The sequence below is a fragment of the Palaemon carinicauda genome, chromosome 6 (genome assembly GCF_036898095.1).
Source record: "Palaemon carinicauda isolate YSFRI2023 chromosome 6, ASM3689809v2, whole genome shotgun sequence".
NCBI classification, from domain to species: Eukaryota; Metazoa; Arthropoda; class Malacostraca; order Decapoda; family Palaemonidae; genus Palaemon; species Palaemon carinicauda.
In genome coordinates, this window is record NC_090730.1 from 68,837,987 (window position 1) to 68,853,800 (window position 15,814).

Consider the following 15,814-nt stretch of genomic DNA (forward strand, 5'->3'; position numbering starts at 1 on the left):
TCAAGAGACTCAGCTGATCGATCAGATTCCCGAAACGCTAACAAGGGAAATCTCTAAACTTTCCCTGGTTCACAATTCTGACAGACCTTGTGCAATGAGCACATCGGAAGGATGCGTTAAACGTCTGGAGAAAACACGCATCAAATTCTTGAAGAGATCAAATATGACTTCACAATAGAACATCTCGTACAGTTCTGGTGAAGTTACCCATCCCTTTCTTAAAGGAATGGCACCTAACAGCAGTTCACTTACAACTGATCCACAAGGTGACAGTGGATACTTAATCCAAGGAGATAGAGCTGGAATGGTCCATGGACGCAGACATATTCCATCCCAGATGGGAACAAGTCCCGGAACTGCAGCTCGATCTTTTCATCACGAGCATCTTCAAGAAAGTACCTCGTTAAATAGCCCCTTACGAGGATCCTCTAATGAGGCTGATAGGCTAGATGAGGCCGGTCCTAGTTCCGATCCTAGCTATATTTCTGAAGATTCAAAAATATACTGCCTTAGGTTTATCACGGAGAACCCAAACCCCTCATTTCACGAATTTCTTGCTCTAGCGGTTAGAAAGAGGTTTGGGATCTCAGAATGCAATATATAATTCTTAGAAGAATACAATGCTAAGTCTACTAGAAGACAATATGAGACTTCCTGGAAGAAGTGGGTGGAGTTTGTTAAATCAAAAGGACCGAAAGAAATTTCTATGAACTTCTGTCTGTCCTTCTTTGTCCACCTTCATAGCCAGGGGTTGGTAGCCAATACGATGAATACGTGCAAATCGGCCTTGACTAAACGTCTCCTATATGCCTTCCAAGTGAATCTGGCAAATGAAATCTTTAACAAGATTCCGAAAATATGTGCTAGACTTAGGCCTGCATCACCACCAAAGCCCATCTCTTGGTCTTTGGACAAGGTCTTACATTATGCCTCATTGGTGAACAATGAAGATTGTTCTCTTAAGGATCTAACCCAAAAGGTTATTTTCCTGTTCGCAATAGCCTCTGGGGCTAGAGTTAGTGAAATAGTGGCTCTATCGAGAGATGAGGGCCACATTCAGTTCACAGATTTAGGAGAACTGAATCTCTTTCCTGATCCATCATTTCTCGATAAAAACGAGCTACCCACTAAGAGGTGGGGTCCCTGGAGAATCTGTCCTCTGAAGGAAGATGTCTCTCTATGTCCTTTAGAGTGTCTAAAGGTCTATCTTCATAGAACTTCAGACTTCAGGGGAGGACAGCTCTTTAGAGGAAAAACTTCGGGATCAAATTTATCTCTAAATCAACTAAGGGCGAAGCTCACCTACTTTATTCGTAGAGCGAATCCGGACAGTACTCACGCAGGTCATGATCCGAGAAAGATTGCTTCATCACTGAACTTCTTTCAGTACATGGACTTTAAGCGTCTTCGTTCATACACTGGATGGAAATCATCCAGAGTGTTTTACAAACACTATGCAAAACAAGTGCATGAACTGAAACACTGTAGTGGCTGCAGGTATCGTATTACAACCTGCCCCCTAATTTTTGTGATAATCTATTTTTGGTTTGGGTCCTCACTTGTCCTCGGACATGCACAGGATAAGAATCATCCAGGATGTTCTACAAACACTGTGCTATGCTAGTCCATGATCTGAAGCAATATGTGGTGACGTCAGGTAACTTATTTACTCTGCCGTTTATTCTACGATGAACAGATAATTGACTGGGACTGTCAGTTAAGGGGAGAGGAAGTCATCCTTTTTAAGTATGTCTTCTTTTATTTAAGTGTTACCATGGTAACACTAGCTCTGTTCTAAAATCCCAGGTGTGGAATTATACAGATAGCTCTAGTGCCGGTGTACGAAATACATAGTGCAGTTAATGGTAACCAGTACAGGTATTATGAAGAGCAATTATCTTTTATCTTCTCTTCAATCTAAGAGTGGCATTTCTTGACTTCATTCCTTCAAGAAAGAAATACGATTCCTGTACTCGTTTTAGGTATAATCCCATTGTCAGACTACATTCGTTTTGCTACCCATCTCTTGTAGTCATTTATTAGAAATAAATGTCTATTAGAATGTAGTGCGTCCACCTTCGCCAGACAATTGTATCTATACATGCCAGACTTTTTATCTACCTAGAATGCATCCTTCACATATTTGCATGCATCAAAGGTTAGACATAAGAGACACTGATGTCATTTTAGCCAAATATACAACTTGAGACTATTTTTATATTTAGTGTGTACTTAAGTTTGGTCATACTATTTATGTTAACCTTGAAATCCCTTTTCAACTGTCTTGATGACTCTTCCCTGTAGGAGGCAGGAAGCACTAACATTGTTTATGATTAGTGATGATGACATATAATGGTATTGTCACTAGTCTCATATGGTTAGTATGACCATTGAAAAGGTTGATATAAGGTTTAGGCATTGATGGAAAATCCACAGATATATTAATGCTCTGCTAAGCTTCCATCAGCACGACATGGCTTGAGCCCAAAAAACGGATTTTGAGAGAAGCGAAAAATCTATTTTTGGGTGAGATAGCCATGTCGTCCTGATGGACCCACTCATCTCTTCTGTAGAAGAGATCTTCAGTTTCCCTCCCGTAGTACTGTATCTGTAACAGCCTATGCTCAATGCTACAAGGAATGGCCACTATCGTAAGGATGGCGCTGTTGTACTATTGATAGTAGTAGGGAACGGGGATGGCCTTTGAAGGGACCCCCTTTTATTTTTGACACACCTCCTCGAACGTAAAACTCTATATGGGGTGCAGATTGCTATGAGGTGTGCCTTTACGTCCTTACGCGATATCCCTTCTTAAAATTTTAAGGGATATTTGCTCCAGGAGTTAGAATTCTGGGTACCTTCGGTAAATTCTCTGGGATATATCACTGTAGTCACATATAACCTAGGAAGCCACTAATAAAGGAACTTCCATCAGGACGACATGGCTATCTCACCCAAAAATAGATTTTTCGCTTCACTCAAAATCCGTTTATAAGCAAAAGAAAAAAATACTATTAATACTCGCAGAATATAAATCATCCAATAGATTTTAAAAATATGGACAAATTGATATCAATACCTGATACACATAGACGGAAACTGATTGAAGCTGTTTTAATTCAAAATTCTAACAATTTTAATATATATCAAAGTAATTTTAAATTGGACCATTTTTAAAATAATATTGTAAAAAAACAATATAACTATTGTTAAGGAATTGTTAAAAGATGTAAACAAACCACCGTGAAATGCTGTTAATGATCGCTAAGACTGTAACGGGCTTTTTAACTCTACGAAACTTTCTGTACCTCTTTTCGAAAAATTTGTAACCATTTGTATTCTGAAGAGGTAGGGAGATGGTCCCTTCGAAAGCTAAATAAATTAAATTTTTCATACATTGTGGGTTATTTCATTTATCATAAATACACGGAAAATTTAGTATTTTTGATCTATATATGTATATATATTTTATATAAATATATATATATATATATATATATATATATATATATATATATATATATATATATATATATGTAAATATATGTATGTATATATATATATATATATATATATATATATATATATATATATGTATATATATATATTTATATATATATATATATATATATATATACATATATATATATATATATATATATATATATATATATATATATATATATATATATGTACACACACACACACACATATATATATATATATATATATATATATTTTATATATATATATATATATATATATATATATATATATATATATATATATACATACATCTAAATATATATATATATATATATATATATATATATATATATATATATATATATATATATATATATACATACATCTAAATATATATATATATATATATATATATATATATATATATATATATATATATATATATATATATATATATATATATATATATATATACATATATATATACATATATATATATATATATATATATATATATATATATATATGTATATATATATATATATATATATATATATATATATATATATATATATATATATATGTGTGTGTGTGTGTGTGTGTGTGTGTGTGTGTGTGTGTGCTGATGATGCTGTCCTTATTAGCAGAACACTAGAGGATTTTCAATATTTGCGTTCCAGAATGCAGGAAATATCATACGAAGTTGAGCTGAATATAAATAAAAAGACAAAGATGATGAAAAGGGAGTACACAATGGAAGATTTAATATCACTGGAAGAAGGAAAGGTTAATGAGGTAGAATCCTTTAAGTTTCTAGGAACTATGATCTCCAATAGAGGGTCTTTAGAATTAGAATTTAGTGAAAGATTGGAAAAAAAAAATCAGAAGATGGCCAGGTTAAGTAAAATTTGAAAATCAGATTTCCTGAAATTACATATAAAATCAGACTATAGTTTAGTGATATCGGTGTTACTCTATGGACATGATTCATGGTATAGCAATAAAACAATATCTAATAGGTTTAGTGGATTTGAGAACAAAGCCCTCAGAAGTATATTGGGATTTGAATGGTAGGACAGGATTAGAAATGAAACTAAGAGAGATTACTCGAGTGCCATATGAGGATGATAACATGATTAGGGGTTGATGGAGAGGATTTGGATATATTCTTTGCACTCCCCGAGAGAGATTAGTTCACCAAATGTTCAGCTGGGCTCCACATGGCACTAGAAGAGTTGGAAGACCCAGGCCTACATGGCTGAGGACTATGAAGAGGGAAGGTGGAAATGATGATTGGAGAAGTATTGAATTAAAACCTCAAGATATACACGAATGGTGAAATGTAGCTGAGACCCTTTTACGTTAATAGGCGTAGGAGGAGATGATGATGGTGATATTAACTAAATATATTCATCATTATATACATACTCTATAAAAATTTACACACACATATTGTATATAAGTAAACATGTTCATGTATATATATATATATATATATATATATATATATATATATATATATATATATATATATATATATATATATATATATATATATATATATATATATATATAACACCAAACATGGGTGTATGTATTAGGTCGGCCATAGCACCACCAGCCACCCTTTGAGGTGGTTCCTCTAGAGAGTTATTGGGTCCTTTGGCTTTCCAAACAGTGCTGCATTGGATCCCTTTCATTGGTTACAGCTAATTTTTCTTTTGCCTACACATACACGGAATAGTCTGGCCTATTCTCTCCACATTCGCCTCCGTCCTTATAGGCTGTACCTTACAACATTGAGATTACCAAACAATTCTTTTCTCAAGGGGTTAACCAATGCACTGTAATTGTTCAGTGGCTATTTTCCTCTTAGTAATGATTGAAATTACCCTTTAGCTATGGTAAGCACCTATTATAAGAGAAGGACACGCCAAAATCAAACCATTGTTATTGTTGTCCATTTTTTGGCAGTGCCATAGCCTCTGCGCCATGGTGTTACACTGTTTTGAGTTAGACTTCTCTTGGTTAAGGGTGCACTTGGGCACAATATTCAATGATATTTCTCTCTCTCTCTCTCTTGATTTTTTTTAATATATTATAGTTTGTATATTGATGCTATAATCTAATGATATTCTTAATACACTGTTTTGGTTGTTCATTACTTCTCTTGTAGTTTATCTATTCCATTTTTCCTTTCCTCACTCGGATATTTTTTCTATCTTAGAGTCCGGGCTTATAGTGACCTTCTCCAACTAGGGCTCTACCTTAGTTTGTAATTATGATATTAATAATAATAATAATAATAATAGTGATAATAATAATACTAATAATAGAAAATAATAATAACAATAATACATATATATATATATATATATATATATATATATATATATATATATATATATATATATATATATATATATATATATATATATATATATATATATATATATATATATATATATATATATATATCATTTATATATACACTTTATGTCTGTTATATTATGATTATAAACGTTATTGTTGTATAAGCGTTCATATGCAAATACTCACCAATATTTATTCTTTATTTATTATATATGAGAGTATTTTGTCTAGGAAAATACCTTAGTGGGCCCGTGGCTAGTGAGTGGATACCAGGGTGGGCACTGGATATATATATATATATATATATATATATATATATATATATATATATATATATATATATATATATATATATATATATCTCACTAGAGTAGCTCATGGTAGATTTGCATGCAAATATATGTCCAGGGCTGAACTCTTCAGGAATCCAATGATTGAAGGTCAAGGAACAATACTTTGTTGCTCACACATTTCCCACTGACGCCGGTGAAATAGCCGAAATGGCCACGCCTCTTTTGGTTAATGTACAGCCATCCGCCGCCAGTCTATCTCTGTAACTGTTGGACATAGGAGATTGTCTGACCACTCAAAATGTGCAGAATGGCCACATTAGAGGGGACAGTAACATATATATATATATATATATATATATATATATATATATATATATATATATATATATATATATACCATAAAATATCTAATAAAATATTAAGACAGATAAAATTTACTATATCGGCCAAAGAAATCAGTAAAGGCCTAATATTTTTTTTTTTACTAGGTTATGGATACAAGGTAGAGTTTCCAGATATTAAGCAATTATATAATTACTCGGTAGGCCTTAAAATTCAATAAATAACTTTTTTTATTTGTATATGCAGGACTTATATAAATATATATATATATATATATATATATATATATATATATATATATATATATATATATATATATATATATATATATATATGGTATTCGCATATTACATGGGGTGTGGTTATGACGTGTGCAAACGTCTTTGATGTTAAAGGGGAGAATCTTTTGGATTTCTACACCTTTCGGTTTTACTACAGCCAAGATATGTCTTCATTTTATGCTCCTGTCTCTGCAACTCATAAATAATGTTGGGCATCTACATGGAGGGCGCATGCATTTAGGCCTGCATCATATATTGTTTTTTTCCCATATTGTAGTAGATCTGTTTTGGTGACTGCAGGAGTTGGGACTTGCAACCTCATATTAGCCTCATATAAGCTCATTTGATATATTCTTGTTGATAAACAGTACATTATGGAAGATTTATTTTTGTTTTATTTTTATTTTTGTTTTTTGCCAAATCCTGAGAGAGAGAGAGAGAGAGAGAGAGAGAGAGAGAGAGAGAGAGAGAGAGAGAGAGAGAGAGAGTAGTTAGGGTATCGATTGTTTGTTGTGAGAAAGACTGTTGGTACAAATGAGATTGTTTGTTTATGTTTTTAGTTAGGTTACGACAGTGGTGAATGTCTTAGGTGAATGCTTATTTTGATTTGACTGCAGCTTAAGGCAGCTGCGTGTGTGAACGCTGGATTATTATTTTTCGCCCAGCGTGGAAGTGATTATTTATATTCTGAGTAAGTACAGTTTTGTTTATCTTTGCTTGTCGTTATTGTGAATAATAGGAACAATTTATTATTTATCTTTGATTATAGCGCGCGTGAGAATGAGAAACGAATGGAAGCTATGATGGGGCAGGTAATGGAAATGATGAAAACTTTCATGGGTGAAGGCGCAGTCGGAGGAGTGGCCTCTGCTACGGGTAATGGGTTGATAGTAGAAGAGAAGGGTAAGGTAGGTGATAATAGGAAAGGAATTGATAGTGATAGTAATAGTAATAGTGATAGTGAGATTAAAGATAAGGGAATTAGGCATAGTAAGGATGAACAGAAATGTAATAGGAAGAATGAGAAGAAAGGTAAAAGTGATGTGAAGAAAGAGAAGAAAAAGTGTCGGGATGATAGCAAGGATGATCGTGAATGGGTGAAAGTGGTGAGTAAGAAAAGGGCTAGGAAGAGTATAATCAAGGATAGGAGTATGAGTGTGGAATTAGATTCCTTATATTCTAGCGAGGAAGTAGGAAACAAGAAGTTAGGTAGCAGTGATGATAGCAGTGAGAATGAACGTGATGTGTCTAAGACTGTGTTTATGAGAGAGGTACCTCGGTGTGAAAGGTTCAATGAGCATAGTAGTAGGGATGTATATGAATTTTTCAAGGAGTATGAGAGGTATTGTCAGGATAAGTATGGCGATAGTAAAAGAGTTTAGGCTATGTAGTTAGGAGAATATTTGACTGGGTATTTGTTGACGATGTATGGTGTGATAATGAGTGTAGGTGACGTTGATTATGAAAGTGTGAATAAGAGAATAATTGAGCAGGTAAAACGTATAAAAGGGAGCGTTAGGTATAAGCGTAAGAATGATTTTGATGAGGCAAGGATGAATGCAGGAGAAGCTATATCAATGTATGTATGTAGGTTGGAGATGTTAGCTAGGAAGAAGTATGGGGATGAAGGCATAAATGAGAATTAGGAGTTAATGAGGAAATATTTGGCAACCATACCTGAGAATGTGAGTGAATTTATTAATTTGAAACGCAAGGAGAAGATGAGTTGGACAAAAGAAAGATTGACATGGGATGATATCTTAGAGATAGTTGAGGATTACGAGTTAGATAGATGTATGAAAGAAAGTAAATTTTTGAGTGTAAGAAGTGGAATGGAGGAAAGTGTGCCAGAATTTGTTAGTTTTAGAGATGCTGTTATGAGAGGACCGATGAGGGTAGCTGATAGTGTAGTAGATAGGAATGTCAGGGCGAGTAATGTGGGAATACCTATAAGGACAAATGAAGGGTTTAGGCAAGGGAATCAGGTTTGGAGGGATTGGAGTACTAGTGTACAGCAAGGTAGGTCAGGTAATTGTGTCCGTGAAGAGAAGTGTTATAGGTGTGGGAAAGTAGGTCATAAGAAGAATGAATGTAGATGGACTCTAGGTGCTTGTTTTGGATGTAGTGAGGTAGGGCATAGAATTAGTGAATGCAAGAAAGAGAAAGGGGTAAAATGTTATCGGTGTGGTATGTCTGGGCACATAGCGAGTGGATGTCGTAGTAATCGTATGAATGTGATTTGTGGTAATTGTGGTAAGGATAGTCATTATGCCAGAATGTGCAAGGAGCCGCAGGGTAAGTGTACTGAATGTGGTGCAGAAGGGCATGTAGCTAGGGTATGTAAGAAGAAGGGAGTAAATCAGCCAGGATGTTCGGGAAACTAGAGTGTAAGAGGGCTCAGCTGGGTGAGTCCTCGAGTGTGTGAGGAGTGAATGTGATACATGTTCGTGAAGGTTTACTGTATGGGTGAAAGAGCTTATAACTGCATGAGTGCAAAAGTACATTTTAATGGAATAGAGCTAGTTGGTCTGATTGATACTGGTTGTGGTGTCAATTTAATGTTTAGGAATGCGTACGATAAGGTAAGGGATGTTTGTGAATTTAGGGGGTGTAAAGGTGAAGTGAAAGGTATTGGTAATTTAAGTATGTCTGTGCAGGGAAAGTTACGTGAAAATGTTATGATTGGGGGGCTGATGATGGAAGATAATGATTTTTATGTGGTTGAGGGAATAAATGACAAATATGATGTCTTGTTAGGTTATAACCTCTTGAAAAAATGTGGTATGATTGTACATCCTAGTGTAAATATGATAGAGATGAAAGTTAATGGTAAATTTTGTGGGTAATTTTATTTGAATGAAGATGGTAGTGTATGTACAAAGGTGTGGAAAGGTGTGCCGTTAATAGCGAAAGAAGGTGTTAAATTGTCAAGGGATGCGAGTGAGGTTGTCAGTGTAAAAGTTGTATGGCCAAATGACCTGGGAATTGCCAATAGTGACAATTGTGAATATGTAGTTGAAGGTTCGAGAGCAAGTAATTTAGTGAAAACAAGTGTTCATGTGTATGATGGTATTTTGAATTTGCAGGAGCCGAAGGTGTATGTAAGCTTGTTGCCGACTGTAAGGAGGAAGAGAATACGGGGAATACGTGAGGGTGATTGCATGGGATGTATGTATACGTTGGTCAGTGTAGAGGATGAAAGGTATGTTAAATTGAGACATGTTATGACAGGTAAGATAAAGCAGGATGACGATTGGGATCATGAAAGTTTGAAAGAAAGAATTAATGTAGATGAGAATATAAGGGAGGGTGAAAGGGAACAATTGTATATGATATTATGGGATAGACGGAGAGTTTTGAGTTATGGTGACGAGGATTGGGGGGGGGGGGTTCAAAGCTGCCTGAATTTAAGATAGTTCTTAGTAATGATACCCCCATATATCAGCGTCCCCGACATTTTTCTCCGCCTATTGCCAGAGAAATAGAAGAGGAGTGCCAGGAGTTTAGAGCAAATGGGTGTAATAGAAAGGAGTGAGAGTGCCTAGTTGCCCTATTGTACCTGTAAGAAAGCCGGATGGAAGTTTACGTATGTGTATTGATTATAGGAAAGTGAATGAAGTAACTGTTGAAGAACGTTTCCCGATGAATGTAGTGTCTGACTGTGTGTATAAGATGCATGGTATGAAAGTTTTTACAAAGTTAGATTTAGTTAGGGGCTATTACCAGATGCCTCTGACAGAGGAGAGCAGGCCCATTACAGCATTTTCAAGTAGTAATTGTCATTATCAGTTTAGAAGATTAAGTTTTGGCCTTGCTAATGCACCTGCTGCCTTCCAGAGGTCGATGAATGTAGTTTTGGCTGGGTTTGATCGACAAAAGGTGACTGTTTTTATAGATGATATTTTGATTGCTAGTAAGACTGTTGAGGAACACATGCAGTTGCCTGAAGCAGTATTAGAACGTTTGATAGAAGTTGGTGTTAAAGTTAAGCTTGAAAAGTGTACATGGCTGGCCGGGGAGGTGGAATTTCTTGGGCATGTGGTGTGTGAATCGGGTATAAGGAAGAGTGATAAGTTTGTGAGTAAGGTGAGAGAATTTCCACGTCCTCATACGGTGCGTGAGTTGAGAGGTTTTCTTGGGTTGATTGAATTTGGTCGGAAGTTTGTCAAAGATTGTTCGGGAATAGGAAAGCCTTTGAATGAGTGGTCAGGTAAGCGAAATAGTACGAGACTGAAATGGGATGAGCGTATGATTAAAGCATTTGAAAAGTTGAAAGAAGAGGCTGCGAGAGACGTCACTTTGGCCTTTCCCGACTATAGTGAGCATGCGAGTATGCTAGAGTTATATACGGATGCTAGTGGGATTAGCATGGGTGGTTGCTTGGTTCAAATGCAAAGAATAAATGGAGATGAAGAGTTGAGAGTGATAGCGTATGTAAGTAAAGCATTTAATAAGGCTGAGCGAAAGTATTCCACGATTGAAAGGGAGTTGGCTGCGATACGGTTTTGCGTGAAAGTGTTGAAGGTATTTTTGTATGGTGTGAAATTTATTGTGCATACTGACCTTTAGCCCCTAGTGTACAGATTAGGAAAGAGTCTGTGAATGCTAGGGTTGCGAGGACAATAGAGGATTTGAATGAATTTGATTTTAAGCTAGAATATGTACCTGTGAGTAAGAACGTGATAGCAGATGCGATGTCAAGAATGCATGGTAAGATAGAAGATAGTAGCGAGAATGATAGTAATTTTGAAAGGTTTCCGGAAGATTTAGTGGTGGTACAAAGTTTTGAAGGGGAGGACATGGTGTATAAATGTATTTTGAGTGGGTTGAATAAGTTGAAATTGAAGGGTTTGAATAGGGATATACCAGCTAGTGTAGATGAGCTTAGAATGAGTGTTAGGAATGAAGTATCGAAAGAAATGGCATATAAGGAGGAGGATAGTGTGCTTGAGGGTGAATTGTTATCAAAAGTATTGTTGGTAGTAAGTATGTTGTATGGTGTCACTGTTTATTTGTATTTTGGGTGGAATCGTCTGATGCAGTACCGAGCAAATAAAGAGACTGAAAGGGAGTATATATTTAGGTTACAATGTAATGAAAGATGTTGCAAGTTGTTGAGTGAGAAGGAGGATTGTCTGAGTTACTTGAATCCGAGTGTTATGAGTATGGAAGATAGCGAAGATGAACATGGGTGTGACAAGGATGACCCTATTGATAGGAGAGTAAACATTTGTATGCATGGTGTAAAAGGAAGAATGATGACGCATGTGGGTATAAATGAGAATGAATACTGTAGTTTAATTGATACAGGTGCGCAAGTGTCATTAGTGAATATGTCTGTTATCAAGGAAATAGAGCGGTACAATTGGGAAGTGAAAAGGCAATGTACGAATGTGAGAGTTCATGGGATAGGTAAAGGAAGTTTGCTAGTTTGGGAAGAAGTGCGTTCGAAAGTGAAACTGGGAAGTATGGCAGTGGAACATAATTTCATTGTCATGGGAGAGAATGAGATGCCTAGTTGTTTTTTTATAGGAATTGACTTTTTTAGATTGCATGATTTATCAGTTGATATTGGTAGTGGTTTGCTTCTGAAGAGTGGATGTGAAGTAGTTGTGATAGAAGATAATAGTGTATTTATGGCGAATTTTGCTGGCATGGTTGATATTACGAGGAGTGAGGATGATCTACTGACTAAAGAAGAGGTGGAAGAAATGCAAGATGAATGTGTGGAAATTAAAAGGTTAAGTGAATGTCTATTGAATAGTATTGAGGTAGAAGAATGGTCGTCTGATTTAGAGTTGTATAAGAAAGTTAGTAAGAGACTTATTGTGTGTAAGAATATTGTTTATTTTCTACATAAAGGAATGGATTAAGATTTATATGTTCCTGTGTTTCCGATGCATGCAGCTGTAAGTATGTGTATGTTAGTGCATGACAGATATGGGCATTTGGATAAGAATAAATTATGGGAATGCATGCGTGAGTGATTGTTTACACCTGGGTTGAGTCAGATATGTAAGGATGTAGCGACTACGTGTGAAGATTGCCAGAAAGGGAAGTGTCAGAGAGTGCACGCTAATCCGCCTGTTTTAAGATTACGTATGAAAGAACCATTTGAGATGTTTGTGACTGATTGTGTTTCGTTACCTGTGACTGCGAGGGGACACGTGGGAATGATTATTATGGTAGATCACATGAGTAAGTTCACGTATCCAGTGCCTATAAAGAATAAAAGGAGTGAGACTGTTGCAAGAATGGTTGGTCAAGTGATGTTGCCGATGTGTGTGTGTAAGCCTGCAAGAATGTTAAGTGATAATGGTCCTGAGTTTGTTGGATGGGAGTTTGAGCATTTGTTAAGAGAATGGGGTATTGAACATGTGTATTCCACTCCTTATATGCCAAGTGCGAATGGGTTGGCTGAAAGGACTGTAAGAACATTAACTGAAATTTTACGAATGATGAGTACATGTGATAATGATTGGGATTTGTATGTTGGTAGAGCGTTGTGGGCTTACAATGCAACAGTCCATAAGAGTATGGGTATGTCTCCATGTAAGTTTGTGTTAAATTTTGAAAAGGTAGTAAGACCAAGGTTGGGTGTGTCGGAGGAGGATAGAGATGTGTAGAGGAAAGCAAATTAGAGGTTTGAAAGCTTTAAAGTTGGTGAGAGAGTGATGAAAGAAGTAATTGAAAAGGGTAGAATGAATGTAAATAAGGTGCAGGATAAATTTGAAGGTCCCTATGAGGTGTTTGAAGTTGGTTCGAGTGGATTAAGTTATGTTTTGGGTAAGTTGTGGGGATGGTAGTGTGGAAAGAGTTAGGGCACACCACAACCAGTTGCATAAATGGAAGGAGGTACCTGAGTATATCCAAGAGAATGGGATGAGTAAATGGTTGAAAAGGAACAAGTGTGAACCTAGTATGTATGAGGAATTAGATCTAGAGGGTAAACAGTTGGTGTTAGTAGAATATATGAAAAAGGAAGAATACGAGAACTTTAAGTAAGGATGAAAGAAGGGGAAATTTTATAAGTAAAAGTGAGAATAGAAATAAGTATGACAAGGGTGTAAATGTGCAAGTGTGTATGGAAGATAAATGTGTTAATACAGATGAATCATGGCTGAGTATGAATGATACCTATAGTGTGTGTGGCTTTTCCTTAGATGATGTAAAAGAAAGGATGACGAATGTGAGAATGAGAGATAGGAGAATGATAAGTAGCATGAATGAATCTTTTGCTAAAGTTGAGAATGTTTTTGATGAAATGGATGAACTGTTTACAGAAATGAGTGTAATTTTAGGGCCAGATGAGAACGAGGTAGATATGATTGTACATGATATATTAGATGATAGGGATTTAGATAGTGTTAGTAATGGCGGTCATTACGCCACCTTTTTTCCAATAACAAAAGACCCCGCCAGCATGGGTCGAAATGCCACGAGTTTTGGGACCCTACCCAGAGTCTCACCCCCCTCCCACCATCATATACCAGGCTACTCCCCCTGAGATCTCAATTTCAGCTACCTTCTACAAGTCACGTGAGAACATCGAGGTCCCAGGACAAGGGAAGCGAGCTGTGAAGGATGTGGGGACACGAGATCAAGCCTGACCAATAGGACAGCGGTCAGGCCAATCCCCCCTACCCCCCCCCCAATTGGGGGTCAAGTGGGGTTGATCTACCCAGGGAAAACTGGGGATCTTACTTCGTAAGTCAGCATCCATAAGGAGAACATCTGCTCCTTCTTCACTCAACCTCCTTGAGGGAAACAACATCTCTCTTCACCCTCAAGACATCAGGGAGGCAGGACCTCTGTCTACATCTTTCCACAAGGGAAAGAAACCAGAGTCATTTTTACTAAAGGTAAGGTGTCTGATTTTGAGATTCTCAATATCCTTACCCAACCTGCCATCCCTTCATTATCACACCCCATTTTTCCTTATCCTCTAAAGAAAATCCTACCCACTGAACCTTGTATCCTATCCCCTATACCCAGACCACGTGTGCAGTTTAGTCCTAGTTTTAATACATTCACCCTGTGACAGTGTTGATTCCCATGTGTAACGTTTAAATCCCTAAGCTTGGCATTGTCATTTAATTTGCTTAAAAGTCTTAACCACACGACTTCATCGTGTTCCAAGCCGGTAGAAGTAAGTGTGCTGATAATAATTCAATTTATTTCCCTCTCCAGGGAACGTTGTTTGCTGTGCTGTCGTTTCATCCACGGCCAACCAAACTCCGTCTGAAGCTCCTCGTGGCATAAATTAAAATAGTTAACTGTTGTGCTCCCCTTTCTTTTATTAATTCTTATTTAAGTGTTATTGTAAATATATAATTTTGTCAGTATTCCTTGTATCATTGCTGACTGGCGACCTACCATTATTATTTGTTTTGTTACGGCCCTTGAGTCCCTTAAGCAAGGCCGGACTCGAACCAGTGGCCCGTAACATATTGGCGACCAAATGCCAGGATTCGCTAAGACAGTAATTTCAAATTAATTTTATTAAAGTCAAATTCCCCCCTTTTTCTGTCTTTAGCGACTTGACGAACCTCAATTTCATTTCAAGTAAATTATATAATCACTGGAGTTGGAACCGTGGAAGAACACAGCAAAAGCCTTCTATTCTCATTGTTAAAGTTTTGTGTTTATTAGTGCGTGTGTTCGCGCCGCGAACCATTTTGTTTTAAACCCACGTGGGAGAAGTCTAGTCCTATTGTGTAGCGGGATAACCAACCGCGTGAGATGAATTTGTGTTCTGTTTTTTTTCTGAGTGTTTATTATCAATGTGGATAATTTTTTTTCATTTATATATTGTGCAGAGTGAATGTTTAATTTTGTGTTAAAACTTAGTGAAGTGAAATTTACAAAAATCTAGGAGAATCCGTGGTACACAAAACCACGTGTTAAATTCCAGTGAGGCTTAATTCCCGTGTTGGTAACGGTAAGCGCACGTGGCATTCATTTTTTCAATTTTTCCTTTTGACAAGTAAGGGTATGTAATTTCTTTTTATTACTTTCTCGTGGGATATTATTTTTATG